General features: G+C 32.8%; 1 protein-coding gene across 5 annotated transcripts in view; it reads right to left on the bottom strand.

Moving 5' to 3' along the window:
• Positions 1–19562, bottom strand: part of LOC307185307 (thymosin beta-4-like) — a 412489-nt gene that overhangs the window by 81876 nt on the left and 311051 nt on the right. For all 5 annotated transcript variants that reach the window (XR_013827953.1, XR_013827954.1, XR_013827955.1 and 2 more), the window contains one exon: positions 16076–16134. The gene's annotated coding sequence lies outside the window, so the exon portion shown is untranslated. The remainder of the gene's footprint in view (positions 1–16075; positions 16135–19562) is intronic.

Genomic DNA, 19562 nt, shown 5'->3' with positions numbered 1-19562 from the left:
TAACATACAATCTGAATCATGTTTAACTATGGTGGACAAGATGATTGAAAAATTATAACTGTATCAAAAGGGTATAGTGTCCAAGTAACCTAGAATCAAAATGTATCAGTATTTCCAGAGTGAGTCTAGAATCTGTTAGATAAGTTGTCAACCAAGAGATCCATTCCTGGTATAGTGCAGCCCAGACAAGACTTGGCTTCCTGGGGATGGAGAATAGAGAGAGAAAAGAAGGGTAGTATGAACCAATGTATTTTCTATTTCTTTATTTTTTTAATTTTTATTTTATATTGGAGTATAGTTGATTAACAATGAAGTGATATTTTCTACTTCTTTAAAACAGGTATATAAAGAGAGGCCTGGATCTGCCTGTCAACATGATAATTGAACATTTTTACTGAGACTCACAGTTTATTTTTTCACTCATTTTCCTTACCGAAGGGAGAGAAATAGAAATGTTGTCATAACCAAACTCATCCATCCCATAAACACTTTTTTCCACTATCAATGAAGAATGAGATTCACATAATAGGATATTTCTGAGACTGAAGTACATACGTTTAGAAGTATGTCTTTACTAGTGTGGGAATTATTTTGAAATACAGTAAACAATGTCAATAAAATGCCTATAAAATTGAAGCCCAGAGCCAGATAGAAAAATCTGAAAACAATAAAGAATCCAGTGAAGCAGTAAAAACATAGGCTAAATCAAATTAAGGGGTGAATGGAATTAGCTGCAACCTTGGTTGTAAATATTAAGTGATGGTGATAAATGAAAGACTCCTAGAAAGGATGGATAATGCATTAGATTGCAAAATTAATTCCAACCAGAAGCCGTAGAAATGGAGTCGCCCTCTTACAAAGCAGTCAGAACTCAATTATAAGAAGGGGTTAAGTATATTCATCTGTGGCTCTAGTAGATGCACTTGGACCTATGCAACTGATCTAATTCCATGATACAGTCTTGTAGCACGCTTGGACCACAGCAAAGTGTATCAATATGCAATATCAAAAATCTCCTATAAACCTTTTACAAAAAGGCAAAGAAACCAACAGATAAAATGCACAAAAGGCATAAACAATCAGTTCACAGAGTTAGAAATTTAAAAGAATATATTTACTTATAACTTTATGTATAAAACATATACAATTAAAATACAATAAAATATTACATTTGCCTAAATTATTAGCAGATTTATTAAGATATATCCATGTGGTGCCTTTTTTATGTTGTTTTTAATATCTATGGTGAGAGAATGCTATTTATATTATTTTTGTATTTTGTCTGTTTTTCTTTTATGTCCTACAGTTTATTTTTATGTGAGTCGTTGCTGTTACTAGATGCATGCATATTAATAACTAGTATCTTTATTATTAAATACAGACTTTAACATTATAAAGTGTTATTTGTCTCTTTTTATGTTTCTTGGCCTCAAATTCAACTTTGTCAGATATCAAAATTATGACACCTGTTTTATCTTTTTAATTTGCAAATTGCCTTGTGTACCTTTGTCCACGATTTTATTTTAAACGTTTAAGAACCTCCTTATTTTAGATAAATTTCTTGTATACAGCATACTGTATGGCTTTCTTCACTTACTGTGATGGATTATATGCTGTCAAATCAGCATCATCTTTATCCCCCTCCATTGCAATGCATTTCCCAGAATCCCCTTCTGTGTATGGCTCTGGGTAAAAGACTGCCAATATGAGGAACATGCATAAAAGATCAGAATGAAAGAAAGACATCCTTCTCTTGAGGAAAGTTGTAGCCGTACATATGGACACATAAGAAATTCTGACAACTCTTGAGAGTTATCTAGTTCTTCACTACAGGTTGAAATATTTGGTGGAGAATTATATTCTCGAGAATTGCAGCAGCTTCCAGTTTGAGAATTATCCACCTCGGTACTTTGGGTTGAGACTTGAGTGTTGACTCCTCTGACTTGCAGGAGACCCTCTGAATTTCAGTAGTAGCTTCTCTGATCTCTGTCCCTCAGGCTCTTACAACAGATATTTAAGCCCCCTTTTCTACATGAAAATAGTTATACCTGAACACAGAAGAGTGGCTTTAGTCTTCTGACTGAACCTTGATCAGCTGATTTGGTCTTCCTAGTTCTGTGATATTTTTCATATTATATTTACCTTTAAATGTCATTTTACTATGGGGTTACTCTCACTGTCTCTGACTCTGTCTCTCTTCTCTCTCTCTCTGTCTTTCCTTTTTCATCCTTGCTCTCACTCTTTTTCTCTCTGTGTTATCTTTAATATTTAGACAAGCCTATATTTTTTGGTAATAGTTGCATTTATACTGATCTCTTTACATAATACTCTTAATTAATCTTGTCTTTTTCTTTTTGGATAATGTCTATTTGTTTTCTACCATAAGCAAGTTTGTTAGGTAGAATCTTTTCTTTTTCCTCTCTTCTCTCTCCTTGCACTTCAGTTGAGGAGACACACTTTAAATTCCAGTTTATATCCATAAGGCAATCAGTAAACTCATTCTGCTTTCCTCCTCTCTTCTCTTCCCTTCCTCTTAAACTGATTTTAGTTTTATTGATAACATTATATTTAATGCTTACTGTACATAATTATAAGTGTCTTTTTAGGCCTTTTTGTTCTTAAAATTCTTCTTTAGTGTATTTCTTATGAAGGGCTCATGAAATATTCACTGACATTATGCATGTTAATAAATAGTGTGTCTGTGTTATGTAAAATGTCATTACATTTTAATATCAGTTTGGCTAGATATGTAATTGTTGGCTTACATTGTCTTTTCTACATTATCTTACATATAATACTACATTGTCCTCTGACATAAAATATTACTTTCATCAATTTTGATGACAATCTGATATTCCTTTTCTTATAAATGACTCCACCTTCTTGGAATGATGCCTGAAAGATTTTATTTCTCTGAAGTCCATAATTATGCTAAAAATTAATCTTTCTGGGTCAGTTTTCAAAAGGATATAGTATGTTCTTTCAATATGTAGTTTCAGGTCTTTTTTATTCTAAGAAAGCTTACCTGAATTCTATTTTCTATTATCTGGCCCATCTACTGTTTTATTATTCATATTCTGCAGTTACTACCATTATACATAGTTGCATCATTGTTACCTTTTTTTTTTTTTTTTTTTCCCGGTACGCGGGCCTCTCACTGTTGTGGCCTCTCCTGTTGCGGAGCACAGGCTCTGGACATGCAGGCTCAGCGGCCATGGCTCACGGGCCCAGCCGCTCCGTGGCATGTGGGATCTTCCCAGACCGGGGCACGAACCCGTGTCCCCTGCATTGGCAGACAGACTCTCAACCACTATGCCACCAGGGAAGCCCTGTTACCTATTTTTATATGATTCTCTCAAACTCTGTTTTTCTCTTTCTTTGTTCTTTCTTTCCTTCTTTCTTTTGTTTTTGTCTTTTCATTACCTGTGTCCCTTATGACTTTATTTATGGTTTTCTTTCTTGTTTAAACTTTACTTCTAAAATTACTTTTTAAAATTTCTAATTATTTAATGAATATTGTTAGTTCTTTATTCATATTCTCATTTGTTGAATGAATTACTACTTTTTATAATTCTGATTTCTATTGCTTCCTTAATTCCTTTTTGGCTGATTTAAAGTACTAGCTTATAGATTTTATCTCTTTTGTGCATGTTTTTCTAAAATGAATTAAATGTTGATATGTATTTTATTTTACTCATTTTACTTTTTTCATATGGAAATTTAACATAGGGTTCTATTGCAATATATTTCAGTTGATGGTCTGTAAGTCAACTAGGTTTACCCAGGTTCTTAGAACATGGGTGTAGGCTAAAATATGAAATCACATGACTCTACAGAAATATTCTCTGTTATCATGTAAGATTTTGAAAACATGGCCTTGTATTTTCTGATATGCGCTGGTTCTGTTTCTTTTGCTGAGTTTTATATGAGCTATCTCCATCCTTTGCACTTAAAAGTCCATTTTTCTGTTCAGTGTGTATTTCACTCACAGCAATTTTACGGAAGTCTGGTGTTTTATTCTAAAATGAGTTCTATTTCATTAACTGCAAGAATTCATAGTGATTGGACTACCTCAACATTGTCTGAAATCTCCTTAGTAACCATTAACTTCCTTACATAGTTAAGCCTCTGTTGGCACCCTCCTAGTTGGGCTGTTCAAGATTTGCCCATCAAGCTTTCTACAACAAATGTGGCAATTTCTGGATCCTTCAGCTCTCAGAGTCATTTGAAGATGATTTATTTGCTATTTCTGCTTTCTTTTGTAGAGTTGTTGAAACCATACCATTCTTATTGCTGTTTTTGTTTTTTCCCCACACTGATGGGAATAGTTTTTCATATAATTTTATTGTAGATGTTGCCTGTGATATTTCTGATATATTATCTTAGTGGTTATATCTGTTTTTGTAAGGAGGTTCTGGGCTATTCAAATAAGTACGCCATTAACTGCAATGCAAACAGGATATTTATATTTGTAACTATACCCAGATAAAATTTTAATGAAAAGTGAAAGGAAATATGCCCTTAAGAAAAATAATTTTCAAATGCTATTTATCTTTAAGATATATTTAAAGCAACAAATCCAAGTTTTACTGTATATGTACATCTTTTAATAGTGCACTCTGTTCAAGAGATGGTTACTCTTGCTAAACTGTTTTTTAAAAATACTTCATAACTGTGAAGTATAAGTGAATTCAGATTAATAATTGAATATTTTTGTTGCCCATAAAAACACTCAAGGTTCTGGGGCTTATTCTGATGTTTATCTAACACAAGGCTGAATAGTCTATTAGCTCTTTTCTCTTTTGGATTTCCAAGATTTCATTAAAATAGCTTCCCTAGTGCACATAAGATGATTCAATCACATGTAATTTGTGGGCGAGATCACAAACTAATCCCATCTTTCTCCCAAGGTGATCAGTTTTGAAGTTATGTGAAGTTTTCAAACTTGATATTAACAATGAGTGATAAAAGCAATATTTAATTTCCAATTAACCCATAGTACTAATAATGTGGATTCTAACATGGACTACAGTATTAAGCTGTGTTACTAAAAAATAAGACTATCAGTTTAAAGAATAAATCCTTAAACTAGATTAACTCATGCCATTCTCTGTATAAGCCAATAAGCATTAAGTAGAAGGCATTTTTCAAAAATGTAGGCTTTAAAACAGAACCTGGAATTTGCTCATTTTTAATCTTCAACTTTCTAAATCTACTCACCTCCCTATTCACCATACAGGTCATTTATCTACAAGATAACACATGTGATTTCAGTCAGCTGTACTGTGGTCATGAACACTGTGGCTGAATTACAGATCCAAGGTTATTTTTTAATCATTTGAAATGCTTTTAGATTCACAGAGTACAGTTGGAAGCAGATTATGCTGAATTCTAGGAAAAGCCTGGTTTATTCTTTTCTTGGTCTTAATGAAAAACAAGGTGAATCAAATTTCAGTTTAAGTACTATAAACCAAAATATGCAAACCCCATATATCTTGGGTTTCAAATATCTTTGTTGGAAAAATCATACTGCTTAAATTTGGAAAGCTTGCTGAGGTTTTCCTATCTAGCATAAGTGGTTAATTTTGGCATTTTTCCCAGGGAAATGTGCATAGGATTGATAAAGGAGTTTCACATCGAGCTAATTCCCAAATGCTTAGAGAAGACATGTTTCCCTTCTAGAACAGAGAGGCACAGAGAAAGAATAAGGAGGAAAATAAACTGTGTTTTGGACAATCAGGATAAAAATCAGGAAATATAAACTGAACAATATCTCATCAATCTGAACCACAAACATTCACTCAGGTCAAAGTTTCATTTCTCTATCCCAAAACATGTGCGTTATCTTTGAAAGATCCCCCAGAATACCAGAGTACATCCCTTTCCCAACCAATCAGCTTCCCTAAAGATATATTTTTAATGAACAAAGCTATGATTATTATAAGGGGTTAAAAATAAATGAGTGAAATGTTGTGCTTAAAATCAGGAACATATTTGGCATCACTACATGAGATATAATCCACGAGCACAATAATAACACAAAAAATAGGAGACATCATGTCAGAGACTTGCAGCAGTGAAAATCCTTGCCTCAGTACAGTATTCACTTTCTTCCCAGCTTCTTGGAAAACATCAACTACAGCAGGAAGCTGATTAGAATTCACATTGCTTTGAAACATAAAATACAACTCAGTCTTTATGTATCTAGTAAAACAACCTTGATATTACAAACCTAACCATCAATATTAGACTAATTTCAACAAGTAGGTTTGACAAATTCCCCATGTCTCAAGGTACCTTTAACATCATCTTACCCTTCTTTTGTTCCATCTTATTGGGGTGGGAAGGACAATTTCTCCAAGCTAACACAGCTGAGTGCTAGAGACCTGACTAGAATACCAGTTCCCATACTGATAATATTGTCTTGAAGACACTAGCACTAGACTGAAGATTTTCAACAAATCTCTGTCTCCAATTGACTCCTCTGAGTCTTCAGTCTGTATTTCCACCATCTTCATGAATGAAAAACAAACTCCCATAGTCAACACTTGCCAAAATTAAATTCATTTTCGTTTTCTCCCAAATAAAACTCTTTCTTCTCCTAGGTTACCTGTTGTAGTGAGTGACACCACCATTCTACCAGTCTTCCAGTGGAACACCATAATGTCATCCTAGATGTTCTTTCTTCCTTCATCTCATAATGATAATTTGTCCCCAACTCCTGCCCATCATGTTTCCCAAATTTCTAGTCAGTCTGGTAATCCTCTCTCCAAATCCAAGCTGCCTCTGGGTTCAAGCCATCAGTACTTCTCACCTCCTAACTGTAAATAATCTCCTAATTGAATTCTTATCTCTATTACCTCTTTGACTCATCATTCATTCAGCTATAAAAGTGCTATTTCTAAAATGTAAATTTTATTAGTCCATTGCTTGGTCTGGAATTTTCTATAAGAATATCTCCTCTCTACTCTTCTAGTAATTTCTTTTTCTCCATTCAGTGATCCTAAAGAGGATATTAGGTTTCATATGAAACAATTAGCCCATTACATGGCGAGATCATTCTCCCAAAGTTCTTCCCCTAAACGTGTAATTTTTGTTTCAAAAACAGTCAATTAAAGTGTATAAATTAAACAGAGTTAAAGACACAAATGAATTCACTCTCCCACCTGTTGACTCTTGTCTCATTATTATATTTTGTTTTGTTTATTTGTATTTTTTAATTATTTTGTTTTTTGTTTTTTTAATTATCCTGGAAATTTTCCTCAAAACTGTGCATGAAGTGTTCATATATCTGTTTTTGATTTTCAACTTTTTATAATATTGTCTTGCTAATACAAAATACAATTTTTATGATTCATTTACCTTCTGTTGTGCTTTTCATATCCCCCATTCTTCTCAAATTATGCCAAATTTTGTTTTCAGCTTCCCTATTCATTATCTGTATAGATTTGCATATTTACTTAAATTTTGTTTTATAACATATCAACTTAAGATATTATTTCCTGGTTTTTGATGATGTCTATATTTTATTCATTACTGTTTCCATAAATGTTTTTGACATTTATTCTTTTTTATCTCTGGAAATTTACTTTAATTAACAAATATTTATTGAACACATGCTACACAACACAGAATCATTACATTTCATCGTTTTTCCAGTTGCTGTTAAACATCTTACAATTCATGAAACAGGTTTCTCCCACCAAAGAATTATCTTATCCAAAATGTCAATTGTGCCAAGATTGAGAAAAACTGCACCAAGGTCATCTAACTTCTACATTATTTTGTTACATGAATCAATTTTTTGCTTTAATGTCTTTCTTCTTAAAACTTTTTGACTTCGTGTTCTACTTTAGTTCATTCATTTTTTAAGCCAACTGCACATTTAACAGCTGAGTTTTCAAATTTTACTCAAGTTTAAAATGATGCATTTTGAATATCATGTCTTCCTCTTTCCTGTATTTTGTCTTAAATTTGCTGGAGTGTATTCTAGAAAATGACTTTAGGATGTGAGTGGCAAACTTTATGAGTCCCTGTATATCCAAATACGTGTCTGTCCTGCACTTGCCCTTGATATTTTGGCAGAGAATAGGCTTTTCCTTTAGAACTTAGAATAACTTTTTTCACCACTGTCATACTCAGGTTTGCTGATGACAAATCAGATGCCATTTTAATTCTCATTTATTTGCAAGTCACCAGCTAGTTTTCTTGTCTCTTTAAATTTCTGGAATCTTTTAAAATATCTTTTATGTTCCGAAATCTTGTGAGAGATATGCCTGAGTGGGCATTTTCCATTCATCCTGCTCAGTCCTCGGCTGACTCTTGAACTGATGATTCACATCATAATTTAGTCTAGGAAGTTTTGTTTTTCTATTCCTTCACTTCTTTCCCCTTCGGTTTTTTTTTTTTTTTTTTTTTTTTTGATATCTTAAGACCTCTATTCAACTCCTATTAGAAATTAAATGTTTAAGCATATGGTCTCTGGAGCCAGGACACCTGGATTTGAATCCTAATTGTGCCTTTTACTATCTGAGTGACTTTGTACAAGTTACTTTACCTCTGTGAGCTTCATTTCCTCAGTCTGTACAATGGAGACCACAATAGTACCTATTTCATAAGGTAATTGTAAGAATTGTGTTGGCATGCATTAAAAAATTAGAACTTTATCTGGCACATAGTACCTTTAAAATGTTTTCTATTGATAACATTATTTCTGTACGTTTAGTACACTATACTGTCTCTACAGGTCAACAAAAGTATTTCTGGCCATTGTGAAATGACAATTACATGATTTTTCTCCCAGATAAGATCAGACAGCAAGTAGAAAAAATAATCTATGTTTAATTTACTTATCAGTTCTGTTTCTATAAATATCAGACTGTCGGTATGGTTATAGATCCATCTTCATTGGATCAACAGATCTATTTTAATTACTTCTTGGCAAAACCATTCCAGGAGATTGTGAGAAGGAAGTTTTGGTGTATGAATGTCTCCACTGACAGACGAAGATAGATACCAGTTGTTATATGCATGCTATATACACAAAGAACAAAGACATACGGTAATTCAACAAACCCTGAAATACCATCCCTTCTACATCAACTCCATCAAGAAAAATTTCAATTGAACATTCCCTTTTCCCATTTGACATGCATTTTTCAGAATACCCCCTTTTGAGGAAAGTGCATAGTCTTTGCATCAAAAGACTTAGGTCCCTATCTTACCTCTGTCATGTGCTACCTGCAAAATCCTAAGTAAGGTACAATCCAGGACTTCTGTTCTCCTGTAGTTTATGAAATGGGGTTAACGCAAATGGTGTAGAAGAGATATATACTACACACATGTGCCTGGCATATAGTAAATATGCAAGCTTTCTTTTTCTCTAAACCTGATTTCATGTAAATTAAGTTATTAGAGAAAGAATGAGATGAATATAGTGATCATAGAATATAGTGTAACCTACACATAATTTGGTTCTGCTTGGAAGAGTCAGTGAGTATGATATAATCATATATTTTATATCTCTATATTTCACTGAACATTTCTTTCATGTTTCATGTTGTTGAATTTTAAATGCTCATGATGGGCAAGATATATGGAATGTTTAGGGTCTCATGTCCAAATTTCTATCACTTTTAACCTGTCGGCAATATTTATTTTTCCACAGAATCATAATATTGAAAACATAGGTTTTCCTCTTAAAAGAACTACTTATTTTTTTCCTCAATGGGAATTCTTGATATTTTGGCACAAATATATGGAAAAATATATATATAGTTGGATGATTCCCAGAAGGAAAAATATTTGACAGCCTTGTTCAGTTAATAGTAATTAACTTAAAATGCAAATTTTAAGATCACTCTCTATATAATATAATCTCTTTGGCTAACCTCAAAGTATTAAGTCATTACAATTTTAATGGAAAATTTCTGGCAAAATATTCACCATTGGCTTTTATAATGTCCCAAGGAAGGACTTTAAATACCACCAAAGGGAGGTTAAAGTCCATTGAAATGTGCCCTTCATTTTCCTGGAATGATGCCTAGCTCTTGCAAAGCAATTTACAAAAGGCCTTTCTTTCTACTATACTCTTTTTTTCCCTTCCCGATGACTCTTTTATTTTAATGCTTATATGGAAAGCCAGATAGCCACTTAAGGCAATGTTCTGGTGCATTAGGCAGTGTTCATGAATGAGTGAAAAGATCTAAGACGAAGAGCATGTTAAGATTAGGAAGGACATGAAAAAATGATCCAGTGTCATTACCAATATCATTTATTAATAACAGCTGAAGAGGTTGATAACTTTTGCAAAGGGAGGCAATGATCACCTTATTTGTTAAGACAGTTCCATTCTAAGGAACCTCTAATTCAGTAGGATGTTCTCACTGCATCTCCTCCACCTTTCTCTTTAACACATTCCAATAAATCAGAGCCTTCAAAACTATTAAAATGTTAAAATCCCCTAGTTGCCTTCTTTGAATATTGTCAAATTCCAGACTTATCATTTGTTCAACTAATATTTTATTTAAGGGGTAAGGAATAAAAATATATACTTTCAGCTGTTCACCATAGTGGTGTATTAGTTTCATATTTGCCACTGTTACAAGTTACAATAAATATATTGGCTCAAAACAGTACAAATATATTCTCATAGTTCTGGAGGTCTGAATCTGAGATCAAAGTGTTGGCAGGGCTGTGCTCCTTCTGAAGGTTTCAGAGGAGGACCTGTTTTCTTGTTTTTGTTTTTGTTTTATCCCGGCTTCTAGGGGTTTCCTGCATTTCTTGACTCATGGCCTGTTCCTTCATCATAAAAGGCATCCTCTGTTTCCATCATCATCTCATCTTCTTCATTATTCAAATTTCCCTCTGCCTCCTTCTATTAAGGACACTTGTGATTCTATTGGACACACTCGGATAACCAAGGAAAATCACCATATCTCAAAATTCTTAACTTAAAATGGCAAAATCCCTTTTGTCATCTAAGATAGCACAGGTTCAGGAAACTAGGATGTAGATATCTTTGGAGTAATATTATTCAGCCTACCACAAGTAGAATTGAATCTTTAGATTCCATGAATCATTCAGACAAGGTTCAAAGATTACATATTTGCCAGATTTTCAGACCTGTGTATGTAGAAATGTGAGAACTATGACACTATCTACAGTATATAAAGAAAACTATCAGTCAAAATTATTCAGTAAGATGAGTACAAAAACATTTAAGAACTCGAGAATGGAAATAATAAAGTCAAAATAAAAAATAAATACTCACACCTGAAATGTAAACATTTCAATATGATTCATATTATTATCACTTCAAAATTTCTTTTTTTCACTTTTCTGTACACCTGAAACATTGTAAATCAACTATACTTCAAATAATAAATAAATAAATAAAATTAACCCCCTAAAATTCCATTTTTTTGTCTGTTTAAGAAAGGAGTTTTCACCTAAGGGCTAGGCTGATTATAATAATGGATATATATCATGTTAGCTGCTAAAATAACTTATATGGATTCCATATAGGAAATTTAGTTATTTTATAACTATTTGAGAGTTGTTTTATTAAGGTTTTGTTCCTTTTGAGGAAAAGTGGCTTAGGTGGCTCTGGAATCCTATTTACAAATGTTTAGAAGGACAACTGACTATTACCAAACGCCCATATTAAAAAAAAAAAAAAAATATATATATATATATATATACATATACATATACATATACATATACACGTAAGTATATATAAACTTGAAGCTAAAATTGGATATTGTGATTGACCTGAAAAAATTCTGATTTCCATGAGAGTACTATGTTTAAGGATATTTGTATAAATTTTCTAGATAAAATTAATATTCAAAAGTCAAAGGAAATGATACATATTGAGTAAGTTACCAAAACGGTGTTTCTCTTTTGGTGTGCACCAAATACTATGCTGATTAAAGGTTTAAATTAACTGCATCATAAAATGACAATGATGCAATAATAATAACATTATTATTTGGCATTTTTATACATATACACACAAAGATACATACACATAAAATCCATGGAATTTTTTTTTAAATAGGTACATACAATATTGTACTTGGATATAGAAATAATGCCATAGATAAATGCAACTCAGAGACAGTGCATGTAAAATTGCACTGTAAATGCAAGAACATAGTAACCAGGATTAAACAGTCTTTTCATCTCCCATAAATCTATTTTGGGACAGAAGTCTTTGCCATCTGCTTCCAGAAATCATGGACCTTAAGATTGGGAGGAACCTTAAGAAAATACAGCATATTTGTTGAAAGATTTAAACACCAAAAGATACAGGTTCAGTTCTGATTTCTGTTCGAATTAACTGTGAACTCAAGAAAATCTCTCACTTCTCTGAGAGTCCAATTCTATATCTATAAGAATGAGATAATCATACACATATCCCTTGGTTTCACTGAATTGATCTAAAAAGAGTTTTTAAGTCCTTTCTGGCTGTAGCATGTTATACAAAATCAAAAATAGAAACTATCTATTGAAGACTGGCAGCATGACAAATATTCTCCAAATTGCAAAGAACTCAACAAGGTAGATACGATATTTTACTTAGAACAAAAAACTGTGGATCAGAGAAGTCAAATAACTCTGCCCAGAGTTACACAGAAGAAAAGGGAAGAACTTAAATTTTAAACATAGTCTATGAAGACTGTTCTATCCGCTGTACCCAGCTGCCTCTCAATAAAGTGACAAACAATTTTATGATTTAATCCAACACCTTCCCCTGTAAATAAAGAAGCACAATGTAGGTCCAGAGGAAAGTATCAGCTTGAGTCAATCTGATTACTGAAGGCAGAATTTAGTGATCAAATCCAGGTGAGTGACTTCCCTTGTGGTCCAATGGGTAAAACTCCACACTCCCAATGCAGGAGGCCCGGGTTCAAACCCTGGTCGGGGAACTAGATCCTGTATGCATGCTGCAATGAAAAGATCCTGCACGCCACAACTAAGACCGGGCACAGCCAAAATAAATAAATTTTTTAAAAAATAATGACCCAGGTGAAAAGGTGCTCATTTTTTAAAACATGATGAACATCCTATCATGATAAAGATATTCATGAAAACAGTTAATGGATGATTTTTTAAGGTAGTGTGGTTATTATAATGTTTTAAGTTATGTAACTTTAAAGTGTAAATAATGTAATTTTTAAAAATTATGTTCAGGGTTCTTGACTTGGACCAAAACTCCACTTAACACCTTGCCTGATGTCAAATCCATAATTTCTGGGAGAGTTTCATAACTTGGCAATGGGTAGAAAAGAGTGATGCACATTAGTTAATCCTTATATTCTTAGTTCAAAAGTCATGCACTCAAAGGTATAGAGTAACTTGGACACTCAGTTAGAAACATAGTCTACTATACTAGCCTGTGTGCCTCAACTAAGATTGACACTCCACACACTTACAAAAGGTGAGTTCATTTTACTAGTTCACACAGATTTTTCAGTATTCATTATCATTACTCTATATATAAACAGGCTCACTACCTTTATCTCAGGAAACTGGTAGTCAATAAAAGCCAAGACCAGGTGATGGTTACCAATATTTGATTTACATATCAAATTGTACACATAATTATCTTAAAGATTTTTCTTAGGTATGTGGTTTCCAGATATGCAAGGCTCCTGCTTCTCCAATTTTTGCTATTTTCAAGGTAGATGTCTTGCCCTACCCCATTCAGACTTAGACAAACCAGAACATTAATACTTTCTTAGTTACTCCAGCCCTCTTCCTACTATTTCACTGCAACTCTGTTCTAAAGAAAGCCAATAGAAAAATGGGTTCAGTAGAAGATACAAATGTTCAAAATCTCTTCTTCAAGTCATGACAAACATATGTATAGACAGAATTGTGAACATTTTCTGGATGAGGTGAGTCTCTGAGTGATTTCTTCTGCATGGAAATTTATTGTACCTAATCTATCAACAGAAGTGACAAATTGATGCAGCTGGGAAAACTTGCTTCTTTCTCTACTGACAATATGTTAAAGAGGCCAGGCATGGATTCATTCAACTTTATTTCAAAGTTTCAAGTATACAGTTTATTATAAGAAACTTTATTACTCTATATGTATATTTGTATGTCTGTACACATATAAACATATATGCAAAAGATAGATAGATAGATAGATAGAAATTTCAATTAGATAAGTAAAGATTTAAACCAATTCCTTTTCATTTTAAGAACTTTCTGACAATGTTTTGGTTAGGAAAAGGAAACTACCTTAGTATCAAAAGACATGTTGGCGTTCAGTCCTAAAACAATGACTTGCTCCCCTTTGAGAGCTAACATAATTTCACTTCAAAATCCTATGGTGACTGAAGGTAATCTTGTACAAACCCCCATTCAATATACTTCTGAAGCCAGATATAGTAATAAATTTATTCTCAGAAGAATATAGGTTGAGATGAAATATGTATTTAATCACTTTAATTGAGATTTATCTATGTGGGGATGTTAATTTTAATCACCATTCTAGATCATAATTAGGGTCCTAAGATAATTGAATTCTAATCATTGAGTACATTCATTATGTTTGTTGTTTCAAACCATCTAAATTTAGATCAGGGAAGACTACCACCTACAAATAATAAACTCTATAGGTTTAATAAACTCTTTTGGAAATAATAAACTCTATAGGTTCTTATAAAAACTGTGTAGGTTCTTATAAGTTCTCTATAGCTTCTAAACTCTAAGCTTTCCAACAAAGCTTAAAGGAAGAAAAGAAAATTATTTTCTTCATGGATTGATGTTACTTAACTCTTTTGAGCTTCAACTCAGAAACACAATAGAAGAATTAACAGATGTCCTCTAAATGGTGTCCTGAGGCAAACAACCTTAAATCTGTTTATTAACTTTGATTCTCACTTATACCACTTGAAGACAAAGGATAAAAAATAAAATGATATTCAGTTCCAAGATAATTCTTAGGCCACAACAACCAAAAAAATATAGGCTTTCTTAAACCATTTTGGGGGGCATTTAATAGTCAGTATTTTTATTTCTCCCAAAGAAATGTACATATAAAGAAGACTGGTATAACTGTCAGCACTAAATTATTTGGTGGAATGTATAAAATCTAATGCTGATTTTAGCTGTGATTTCACAGATTCCAAGAGGCTCTCTTTCCCACTCAAATATCTCTCTAAGATGTTTATCCATTTGGTTTAAAGGAAGAAAGGGAATGAGGGAGGGATGAACTGAGAAGTAAAAAAGAAAAAAGAAAAAAGAGGAAGGAAGGAAGGAAATATTTCACTATCAGAAATAAGGTTTAACACTAAAAATTGATTATAACTGATTGTTATTTTTTACTTAAAGTAAATTTTTAAGTATATGAAATGAGCAGGAGAGTATTGGTACAAGAAAGACTTTCATGAGAAGTTGTAATTGATGTCATCGAATATTATTACCTATTCAACAATTTTACCTAGAATAAAGGCTCAAGAAAAGGGAAACATTACTGATTCTTGAGATTATTGATAAAGTGAGATAGGGATTAAATTTGTCAGTAATTATTTTAAAACACTGTTAGAGATTAAGACTATTATATTCTTAATTGCAAAGAAATGTTGGCTTTTAATTTATTAAAGGCTTGTTAATGGTTTACCCGGTGTCACTCCAATGGCCAGACTTGACACCACATTCACTTTCAAGAATCTAGGATGGGAAATCCATCTTTCCAGCAAAGCAGAATTAGACATTTCTCTTAAGTGAGAATACTCACAGAGGTACATGTAACAGACCTCAGAGCTGTACAGGACCTATCCTTGTTGTCCCCTCTAGATGGAAAAGTATCCACATTGGGTATATAAAGGAAAAAGATCCACATTGGACAGGTATGGGAGTCACCTTGTCATAGAAGCCTCATTCTTCACAATCTCTTGTTACAGCCCAAGGGTTTCCTCAAAAGATGTGCTCAATTATAAGGATGAATTCAAGCGAACCAAAGGCATGGCTCCCATCATGTATTTTTAATGCACCCAGTCCACTTGTCATGTACCAATCAGAAATAGTAAAAATATAAATAGTAACAACTTACCATTATCAGATTTCCAGATGATCTAAGCAACAGGAGAAAGTGCTTCATTAATCAAAATCCTGTAGAGTAAAAAAAATGCTTGTTCATTTTCTAGTATTTTTTCTTAAAATTCTTTTTCTATTGATTATGACTGATAGTGTTTTTAAATCATAAAAATAACACATGCTCAACTGCACTCAGGGAAACCCAATATGTACTCTATGTACAACATCAGAAAAGTTTAGAAATATATAAAGAATCAAGACAAAAAAATAATACGTCTACAATTCTACCACAGGGAAACAGCCACTATTAGGATATTTGTGTATTCTTTCCAGCCTTCTTAAATAAATAATATTTCATTTTTTACATAATGAAAACCATATTATTCTCAGTATTTTCCAGCTTGTTAACATTTTTCAGTTAAATATGAAATCATAAATGATTTCCTTGACATTAAAATTAATTATAATTCATTTAATGAGTGCATACTATTTCATCACACAGATATATGAAATTGTTGATTCTCATCAAATTTCGGACATGTGGGCGTTTTTCAACTTTTTTCAGTTACAAGCTTTGCATTTAATTTTTTTTTTTACAATAACAGTATTTACATAAAATTTTCATTTGGGATTTAAAGTCTTTACAGAAAATGTTTCAATATTCTTTATAACACCCATGTGTTATATGTATGGTATTGGAAGAAGCGCCCAGACTATTTAAGGTAGTGCATCACTCCATGTAATTATCTTGAGAGGTTTCTTTTTATTAATACTTTATTTTTAACGTCTATTTAACCTCAAATTCCTATATCACATTTCTTAACATATTTATTGGAGTAAAACTGCTTTACAATGTGTGTTAGTTTCTGCTATATAACAAAGTGAATCAGCTATACATAACCATATATCCCCATATCCCCTACCTCTTGCGTCTCCCTCCCACCCTCCCGATCTCACCCCTCTAAGTGGACACAAAGCACTGAGCTGATCTCCCCGTGCTATGTGGCTGTTTCCCATTACATTTGGTAGTGTATATATGTCAATGCCACTCTCTCACTTCGTCCCAGCTTACCCTTTCCCCTCCCCATGTCCTCAAGTCCATTCTCTATATCTGCATCTTTATTCCTGTCCCGCCCCTAGGTTCTTCAGAACCTTTTTTTTTTTTTAGATTCCATACATATGTGTTAGCATATGGTATTTGTTTTTCTCTTTCTGACTTACTTCACTCTGTATGACAGTCTCTAGGTCCATATACCTCACTACAAATAACTCAATTTCATTTCTTTTTATGGCTGAGTAATATTCTATTGTATATATGTGCCAAGGGTATATGCCCACCACTGGGATTGCTGGGTCATATGGTAGTTCTATTTTTAGTTTTTTAAGGAACCTCCATACTGTTCTCCATAGTGGCTATATCAATTTACATTCCCACCAACAGTGAAAAAGGGTTCCCTTTTCTCCACATCCTCTCCAGCATTGATTGTTTGTAGATTTTTTGATGATGGCCATTCTGACTGGTGTGAGGTGGTACCTCATTGTACTTTTGATTTACATTTCTCTAATGATTAATGATGTTCAGCAACCTTTCATGTGTTTGTTGGCAATCTATATCTTTTTTGGAGAAATGTCTGTTTAGATCTTCTGCCCATTTTTGGATTGAGTTGTTTGTTTTTTTGATATTGAGCTGTATGAGCTGCCTGTATAGTTTGGAGATTAATCCTTTGTCAGTTGCTTCATTTCCAAATATTTTCTCGCATTCTGAGGGTTGTCTTTTCTTCTTGTTTATGGTTTCCTTTGCTGTGCAAAAGCTTTTAAGTTTGATTAGGTCTATTTTTTAATTTTTGTTTTAATTTCCATTTCTCTAGGAGGTGGGTCAAAAAGGATCTTGCTGGGATTTATGTCCTAGAGTGTTCTGCCTATGTTTTCCTCTAAGAGTTTTATAGTGTTTGGCCTTACATTTAGGTCTTTAATTCATTTTGAGTTTATTTTTTTTATGGTGTTAGGGAGCATTCTACTTTCTTTCTTTTACATGTAGCTGCCCAGTTTTCCCAGCACCACTTATTGAAGAGGCTGTCTTGTCTCCATTGTATATTCTTGCCTCCTTTATCAAAAATAAGGTGACCATATGTGCATGGGTTTATCTCTGGGCTTTCTATCCTGTTCCATTGATCTATATTTCTGTTTTTGTGCCAGTACCATACTGTCTTGATTACAGTAGCTTTGTAGTATAATCTGAAGTCAGGGAGTCTGGTTCCTCCAGCTCCCTGTTTCTTTCTCAAGATTGCTTCGGCTATTTGAGGTCTTTTGTGTTTCCATACAAATTGTGAATTTTTTTGTTCTAGTTCCTTGAAAAAAGCCATTGGTAGTTTGATAGAGATTGCATTGAATCTGTAGATTGCTTTGGGTAGTATAGTCATTTTTACAATGTTCATTCTTCCAATCCAAGAACATGGTGTATCTCTCCATCTGTTTGTATCATCTTTAATTTCTTTCATCAGTGTCTTATAGTTTTCCGCATACAAGTCATTTGTCTTCTTAGGTAGGTTTATTCCTAGGTATTTTATTCTTTTTGTTGCAATGGTAAATGGGAGTGTTTCCTTAATTTCTCTTTCAGATTTTTCATCATTAGTATATAGGAATACAAGCCTTGCATTAATTTTAAAATATGTCAACACAATATAATATATATTGTGTATATATATATATATGTATAAATATAAATAAATATACATATTTTTATAAACATACATGCATATATATTTAAAGTATGTCAGCTGGTTTAAAGAATGGTGTTGAATGGACTGCTAGTGCACCCACCAAATAGAAAATTACCAGTGTATTTGAAGTCCACTGTATGCCTGATCCCAGTCTTCTTCCTTCATATGAGAGAGAACCTCTGGCATGAATTCTTTGTTTACTATCATTCGTCCTTTCTTATTGTCTTTTCCACATGCTTATATTTCCTAAGCAATGGATTGCTTAGATTTGCATGTTTTAAATTTTATATTAAAAAACTTTTTTTCCTTGGATTTGCTTTTAGACTTGGTCTCATGCTTTTGAGAATACTTCATGTTGCTATATGTGCCTAAAGTTCATTTGTTTTCCCTCTTGTTTGGTATGTATTATTTTATTGTAAGTTATTTATTCAATTTGCTCTCAAAGAAATTTGGTTTTCCCCAGGTTTCTATTATTGCAACTGCTCTTACAAATAATGTTAAGCTACAAATATTAAAAGTTATTAAAAATTTTTTAAGTATTAAAACATATTTGTTTAGTGTTGCTTTCAATTCTTTTACTTTCAAGTTTCCACTTTCTATGCCTCTTGTAATCACCCTAGAGCTTGACATTTTTGAAGATCTTGCTCAATATCATTGTCTTTTAACTGGTGATTACATTCATTTTGACTACTGATACATTTGGATTTAATTCTATTATCTTGTTTTGCTTTGTACTTATGCCACATGTTCTATGATTCTTTATTCTTCCTCTCTTTGAGCAAG

Source organism: Stenella coeruleoalba (assembly GCF_951394435.1).
Source record: "Stenella coeruleoalba genome assembly, chromosome: 4".
NCBI lineage: Eukaryota > Metazoa > Chordata > Mammalia > Artiodactyla > Delphinidae > Stenella > Stenella coeruleoalba.
The sequence above is the reverse complement of the archived record's forward strand: the minus strand, read 5'-3'. Positions and strand labels throughout refer to the sequence as shown.